The 7,987-nt window shown below is 42.1% G+C and overlaps 1 protein-coding gene across 1 annotated transcript in view; it reads left to right on the top strand.

The window, feature by feature from the left end:
• Positions 1 to 207: 207 nt before the first annotated feature.
• Positions 208 to 7,987, top strand: part of BCL9 (B-cell CLL/lymphoma 9) — an 89,512-nt gene continuing 81,732 nt past the window's right edge. The window contains exon 1 of the mRNA XM_011951251.1: positions 208 to 486. The gene's annotated coding sequence lies outside the window, so the exon portion shown is untranslated. The remainder of the gene's footprint in view (positions 487 to 7,987) is intronic.

Here is a 7,987-nt window from a genome sequence, read left to right as displayed (position 1 = left end):
GTGTGTGTGTGTGTGTGTGTGTGTGTGCGTGTGTCTGCGTGCGCAGCTAGGCCAAGCCTGCGAGCCTGCCTGTCACTGGAGAGTTTTACTTTGCATTCAGAAGAAAGGAGGAGGGGAGACAAGAGGGGAGGAGGAAAAGGTGGAGGGGGGAGGAGTAGGGGGGGCGTAGAGAAGGGAGGGAGAATGTCTTGTTTGTGGCTTGTCAGCAATTGCTTGAGACAAGCTTCCATGTGTGAAAGCTACTTGGCATGAATGCCTGGGCCGTACCAAGTGTCACCGCAGCAAGAGGGGGAGTCAGAAGAAAAACAGATCAGACCAGAGCAGACAATAGGCCCCTAAAGTGTTCCCCCTAAGTTGCTTTGATGTTGTCCTGGTGTCTTGATACCAGGAGGCCAGGGATTGCAGGAAAAGGGTCTTTTTTGTCTTCATTCACTTTCCCCCCTCAGTTTCTGAAATGATTCTCCAGAATTTCTCCTCATAAAAAAGGTAAGAGCCCTAACAATTCCTTCTTCGGTGGCAGGCTTGTTCGCCTGTGCCTGGAAGTGGGGGTCTCATTCCTGTGCTGCTCTGGAGGAGCGCTGGGGTCCTGCGATTGGAGCTCCTGCGTTGCCCCTGGAAGTCTTTCAAGGCGCCCAGGGCTGGGGATGGCCCCTCTTTCGAGGGAACCCCAGTAACACGATCTGTGCCTCTGGGTTGGTGGGGGAGAAGGGGTGGATGGAGAGGGGTGGGAGGAGGGTGTGAGTGTGGGAGGGAAAAGAGAGAGAGAGAGGGAGCGAGAGAGAGGGAAGCCTGAAAGAGAGGGAGAGAAGGGCAGAGCCTTCGTTCAGGGAAGCCCCAGCCCAGAGCCCAGGGAGGCCTTGCAGGCTCCAAGCTGTGCATTCTCGGGCTAAGCAAGGGCCGGCCAGGGCTCTGCCGAGTGACTGCAGAGATTGCATCGAGCTTTGTGTGTGCCAGTGTGCCGGTGGGTCTGTGTGTGCATGTGGACTTCCCACACACTGCCCTGGTGTGCCTTGCTGTGAAGGGGAGGCACCCCGATCCTTACCACCCCAGCCCAGACTCTCCGAGGAGGAGCGGCATGGCAGGCAAGAAGGGAGAGCAAGAGAACTCTGCCACAAGACGATCCAGAAACTTTTCCAGTCTCAGGGATTCCTCTGGTCGTAGAGACTGTAGAGTTGTGGGGTGCCCCGTGCCTCAATTTCCCCATCTGTAAAATCAAGGGAGCTGATCAGGGATGCTGTATGCCTCCCTGGGATTGAGCGAAACAGAACAGATCACTGTGTCTGAAACGCGTGGAGAAATCGTCAGCTAGAGATGCTGTGGAATCACAGAGTAGAAGTGTTATCATTATTCTTGATCATCATCATCAGGGTAATAAAACTATCATTAAAGACACCCTGAGACAAATAGACTGAGGAACATAGATCAAGTGTCTGAGCATTTCTAAGGAAACAAAAAGCCTTGTTCCACCTGTTGGCTTCTGTCCTTTTCTCTTGTGTCTTTTCGTTAGATTTATTGGCCGATTTGTACAGAGAATGGGGTGGGAGGGGTTGGGTTTTCCCCTTTCCTCCTCCTTGTACATATTTTTGTTTTAAAGAAGGTCAATGTAAGATGCTTGAGCGAGAAAATGTGCCTCCTGGTATAGTAGTTTATTCAAGACCTTGTGTTTTCTGGCACTGGCAGGGCATGCAGACACATCTGTAAACTCTACCTTGGAGGTTAAAGATTTTTATTGTGGCTTTTAGAGATTAAATGAGATTTATTTACAATTGCTGTTTATCAGAGAGTAAATATCTCACTGTGTGTGTATGAGGCTAAGAATGTGAAGGCTGTTTACTCGCTGGTGGTTTTGTGGATAAAACCTTTTCCTTTTTGAAGTGACATCTTGAGGGATGGAATAGAGGGCTAAAATCAGTGCTTAACATGCATCTTTAAAATTTTTTTTTGAAGAAAAAAATGTCTGCTTATTTTCTTGAGTTGTGGCTTTCCTTTCTTCTGTTCCTACACAGTGATTGTTTAAAGGCTCTCAGTTGTAGCTCTCTCTGAATTCTCTGGGGGAATTCTCTGCTTTCTTACCTAATTCTAGGTTTTCTGTGACTCTGCTACTTGTCCAAAAAAATCTGTAAAAGTCTAGGAGGCTGTGCCTCCTTCCATTCTAACTGCAGATGTTTATCAGACTGACTCCCTGTGATAGCTGGAGATTGAAGCAAAGGGCCAGCCCTGGTTGAGAGTATTTATGTGCTTCTCATAGAGGCCTGGAAACCTGACTTCTGAGTGTGGGAAAAGCTGAAGGAAAGCCATTAGTTGGCCTGGATCTGGCAAGAAAGTCCCCCTACATTTAATGTTTTATTAAAATAAGGCTGTATTATATATATGTGTGTGTGTGTGTGTGTATATATATATATATGAAAACTTAATTGTTTTCTGCTTTATAGGCAGAGATCTTACCACGGTTGTTCCTGACAAGATTTCAGGGTCCAGATATGTTCCTAAAATGTTAGAATTTAAGGACTGCAAGGAAAAAGAAGTGTTATTCCATCATGTTATAGACGAGGATGTTAAGGTCCAAAAGAGATAAGCACTGATCTGAGGGGCACAACAAAGCTGTGGTAACATCTAGACCACACCCGGGGGTTCAGAGTAACCCGAGGGTCTTCATGCCAGGTACCTTTACCTCACACCCACATTTGATTTTACATACTCCAGCACTTGGCCAACCAAAGAGAGGCACCTTTTGTAGTTCTGCTTGCTGTGCTGGATTACAGCAGCATGCTCTGCCCTGCTCATGTCATCAAATAGCACAAATATGACAAACATGGGTCGACAACATGAATTTGCATAAATTCATTCATGTATTCATTTGTTCATTCAACTGATATTTTGGGGATCTTTACTCTACAGCAGGCAAACACTGGGCACTGAGGATATAGAAAGAGAAAGGCGGATATACCCCTGCCCTCAGGGAACTTACAGTCTTGTTGGTATGATCCACATTAACCACATGGTCACACAAACTAGTAATCCTAATACTGATAATACTTATTGAACAGCATGCAAGTATTATGACAGAGTGCATAGAGTTGCATAAGTTATTGACTCAAAGTGTGTAACTAGACATAAGCTAACTGTTCTGTTTCTCTTTGTGGTTGAGTTCCCCTTGCCCCAGCCAACTTCCATTCCTCTAGCGTCATTCCTACTCACAGGGAGCCCAGCAATTCCAAAGAGCAGAAAATTCTCCTTCCGTCTCTCACCGTCCTTCACTGTCTCTCTTTTTCTCAGCACACAGACCAACAAATAATATCTGCTAATCCCCTACACTTGTACTGTGAAGTAACTTCACTCTTGTAGTGAGCAGCCTAACATTGCTACCGGGATAATTCATGTTGACTGTGGTTAGTGAGACTCTGATCTCGTTTTACTGATTCCATCTTTCTTCTAGGGCTGGTACTAAACACTCAGCTGCAAGAGACTTCACCATTATCACTGTCATCTTGGAATTCCAAAGACAATATAATAAAATGACCTTTCCTACCCCTCCCAGCAAGGAAACATATCCTACCCCTCCCAGCAAGGACTCATAAAGGGAAAAAAACTAAATACCTTTTTAGCAGATCTCTGGTTGTGTTATTAAAATCTGACTGGTTTAGTGATATCAAAGATAGAACCTTTTTTTTCTCTCTCTCTCTCTTCCTCCTATTTGTGGCCTTTCTTGGAAAGAATATAGTGTCTAGTTGAAATGCCAGTCATTTCCACGGAGGCAGATTTGTGTTAATGCTGGCGTCACCATTTTCTACATCGTGTCTTTCTCTAGTACTCAGCGGAGTTTGTCTTCAGTGTTGTCCATCCATCTTTTTTTTAAGATTAATTTAATAGTTTTTTTAGAAGGCACACATGCCCACCCACACATAAATCATAGGTTTGATGCCTATACTTTAGGAACCCACACATAATGTGTGGTTAAGCCGTGTCATGAGAAAAATGGGAGTCAGTTCTACATACCCAGCATTGTTACACAGGGATGTGCCCAGCCCACATTGTAGCAACAACCTAAACCGGAGCTTGCCAGCTTGCTGTGGTCTGCATTTGGCACCTGTGGCCAACGCCTCCTCCTCTGAGCGGTATGCACTTCATTTGCAAGTCTTTGATCACTTCCGACATACTCTCCCCCACCCCAAGTGTGTTACTCACCGGGAGCTGCCTCTTGGGGAGGCATTCTGAGTTGGCATTGGAAGAGTAATCCAAAAAGAGGAGTAATCCAAGTGGGGACTTAAGGAATGAGTAAAACAAGGATCTAGTCAGAGGAAAGATTTAACAGAACTGGAGAGCCAGACAGCAGTGATACAGGTCATCTTTAACTCCGGGGGAAGAAAACTGAAGATTGTTACAACATTTTAAAGGGTGCAATGTGTAGGTATTCTGCATAAATAAAAATTCTGGAGTCTCTAGTCCTGCTGAAAGTAAAACCAACACAAGGTGCAGGACCTTTCCAAAACTCATTAGTTACAAATACGGCTTTTGCATGTAGCTTTACTAAAGGGGATTTTGTAGTTTTTCTACTCCCAAGAGACATAAATATAAGATGTACAATGGAAATTTTCTCCATTCCTTTTAAACCTTGACATTTTAATGCACTTTAAAATATCTGCCTAGTCCTCTATTATAACAGCTCTGTGAATTAAATAGTATTGTTATCCTTCTGTTATATTTGAGTAAGGTTATGTGACTCACCCAAGGACTCACAAGAAAATGAGGGGTGAAACTGCTAGCTAATTAAATCTCCCTGTTAGGCCATCTTTGCAAGAGATGAGAAGCAAAGAACAGAGGCAATCACCATGACATTCAGATTAAAGGTACTGTGTTGACTTGGCATTAAAATAATTGCCTTGGACCGGGCGCGGTGGCTCATGCCTGTAATCCCAGCACTTTGGGAGGCCGAGGCGGGCAGATCAGGAAGTCAGGAGATCGAAATCATCCTGGCTAACACGGTGAAACCCTGTGTTTACTAAAAATACAAAAAAATTAGCAGGGCGTGGTGGTGAGCACCTGTAGCCCCAGCTACTGGGGAGGCTGAAGCAGGAGAATGGCATGAACCTGGGAGGCAGAGCTTGCAGTGAGCTGAAATCGCGCCACTGCACTCCAGCCTGAGTGACAGAGCGAGACTCCATCTCAATAATAATAATAAAAAATAGTAATAATTGCCTTAGTTTTGCCTTCCCCCACCCTTTTTTTTTTTAAATGGTAGGATTTAGAGTGTTCATGGAAAAAAGGGATCCCTAGTTCTAGTTTAATAACGACATGTTTTCTACAAAGTGCAATGGACCAGCCTCTACCTTTGGTTTTGCCAGTCTATGGCCTAGAAATCCCCATTCTACTTCTCTGACCTCTCAGAATGAGGGAATCGGACTAAATCATCTTTAAGCTTCCTTCCAGCTCTGCTATTCAGTGTTTTTCTGATTCTGTGAATAGGATACTTAATGAATCTGGTCTTTGGTCATCTTATATGAAGCCCAATTCAAGAACTATAGTTATTAAAGGGGAAAGGGTAGTGGGTTTTGTGGATATATAGGATTTATTCCTATACGTCTATATCTATCATACTGACTATGTTGACATTTTGAAGTGAAAAGCTCAATAGGAAGAAGTGAGAGTTTAATTTATATCTTTTGGAGAATTTGCCAGTCAGCATGCAGGCACATGTGCAAGAGACTAAAGAACCATTTCCAAAAGAAGAGGCTGTTTTGAATGCATGTTTTTCTGTATAAGTATGAATTTAAAATGGATGGGCACTGGGTACATCTCTTAGCTTTGCTGTTCTCACAGGCTTTTTCATAAAAATCGTGTTGTTTCTTTTTGTATTGTGCTCACATGTTGTTTTGAGGATGCAAAGGAACAGTGTAAGCAACTGTAGTGCTGATGATACATGCTATGCGTTTAATACTATGCTTTTGGGGATGACGGGACCATTGGCAATCTTTATGATATGAAACTCCTGAAAGAGATTATTGAAGACTTGCTGATAGTTACATATGTGTGTGTGTATATAATATATGTGTGTGCATATGTATTATATATGCCTTTAAGATATAAGTAATAATCTGCTTCTGAAAGGTGATTGAGGGTGAGACAGAGGGTAGAGAATGAATAATGGTTTCATTAATCATGTCATCTCTATGAGTAATTCCAAGCACTATTCATTTGAAATTGGTTAAACCTTTGAAAATATATAATTTAAAAATTTTACACAGTGGCTCTTAATGTAATTTTTAGAACCCCAGAGTAAATTTTCCTGCCATGTTTTAGGAATATCATCTTGTTTGGAGCAAGGGAAACCAGTTCAAGGTTGCTTTGACAGTTAGTAAACCACTGACTCTATTTTAATTAGTTTTATGTTTTTTCATCTGGAAAAAAATAGTATGTAAGATATAATTACTTTCTAGCTGGGAAAGAGGATTTAGCACACTGTATGTAATAATTCTTTGATTTAGAATGTGTCTTTATTCTGGGTTGCTTAAAATTCCTGACATTGAATATCTTGCTTAATATCATAACAATAATAATAAGTAGATACATAAGAGAAATGTATTATTAACTTTAAAGACAGGAAAACAGAAATAGTTCAGTGAAGTGGACATGCCAGTAAGACTTTTAGAACCTAAGAATGTACTCTGTAGAAATTTGTGAAGTGTTTGGTTACCGATGAATGCTAAACATTACAAAGGGAAAAAGGAAAGCATATTCTATATATTATTGTTGCCAATCTAATTTTTAATCATCTAAGTAGTTATCAAAAGTATTCTTAAAGATTCAAAATGCCTTTAGTTTAAAACTTTGGAGAGCTTTAGTAATTCCATGAAAATCACAGTCACTCTTTTTCCTGAAAAATACACAAACTCACAACTACCACTAACAGCATTTGAAGGAAACCAAGCCGTCATTTGCTCAGAAGAGAAACTTATGAACCTTGAGGTAACTTTTTATCTTGGATAATGCTAGATATATTGGACTTTCTGTTATCCTTAGGGCTTGTGTAGTTAGTATACATTTGAGGAGAGAAATTTTGCTGAAGGTCTGTGGACAAGGATCATTCTGAGTGAAGGTTAAGGCCATACTTTCTCCAAGGATGCTTGGATTGATAGTTTACGGTATAGACATCCATGACACACTGGAGTGTTTAAGGCAACCATAGTCTAAAGAATTCAGGACTTTAACTTCTGTGCCAGTGCCCACGTTGCTGTCTCTGCCTGGAATGTCTTTTTGCCTTAGCTTTTCCAAGCCAGCCCCAGCTGCTCCTTTCAAGATTGATCCTGGGCATTTCTTCTGGGAAGCCTCCTGGACCCAAACCAGGTCATTCATGCTCCACCACCTCCTAGTATGCACTTATGTGGCTCTTATCACACTGCACTAGAATCGTCTGCCTCCTGCTCTGGGCTGTGGTCCCTCAAAGGTTGGAATTGTTTGCAGTTTTTGTACCCCTAATCCTTAGCATAGGGTGAAACAGAGCAGGCAATCAATAAATGTTGGTGAATGAATAAACAGTTCACATTGAAATAAAGCTTATTGATGAATTTAATTAAATATACATCCAGAGGCTGAGGTGGGAGAATTGCTTGAGACCAGCCTGGGCGACATAGTGAGACCCTGTCTCAAAAAAAGGGTGTAAATACAAAAAGAATCAACAAGAAGAATCTTAAATTGCAACCTTGTGTTGCATTAAAAAAAAAGGAAATTTCTCATAGGGTATTCGTCTTCTCTCCTGTTGCAAAGAATAAAATACACGATAATAATAAAGCATTTTGTATACTCTCAAATTCTCTCCTTTTCTTTCTTTCTTTTTTTTTTTTTTGAGACAGAGTTTTGCTCTGTTGCCCAGGCTGGAGTGCTGTGGCAAGATCTCGGCTCACTGTAGCCTCTGTCTCCTGGGCTTAAGCGATCCTCCCATCTCAGTCGCTTGAGTAACTGGGACTATGGGCTTATGCAGCCATACAGCTAA

Source organism: Colobus angolensis, unplaced genomic scaffold (genome assembly GCF_000951035.1).
Source record: "Colobus angolensis palliatus isolate OR3802 unplaced genomic scaffold, Cang.pa_1.0 Scaffold317, whole genome shotgun sequence".
Taxonomy (NCBI): domain Eukaryota; kingdom Metazoa; phylum Chordata; class Mammalia; order Primates; family Cercopithecidae; genus Colobus; species Colobus angolensis.
The sequence above is the reverse complement of the archived record's forward strand: the minus strand, read 5'-3'. Positions and strand labels throughout refer to the sequence as shown.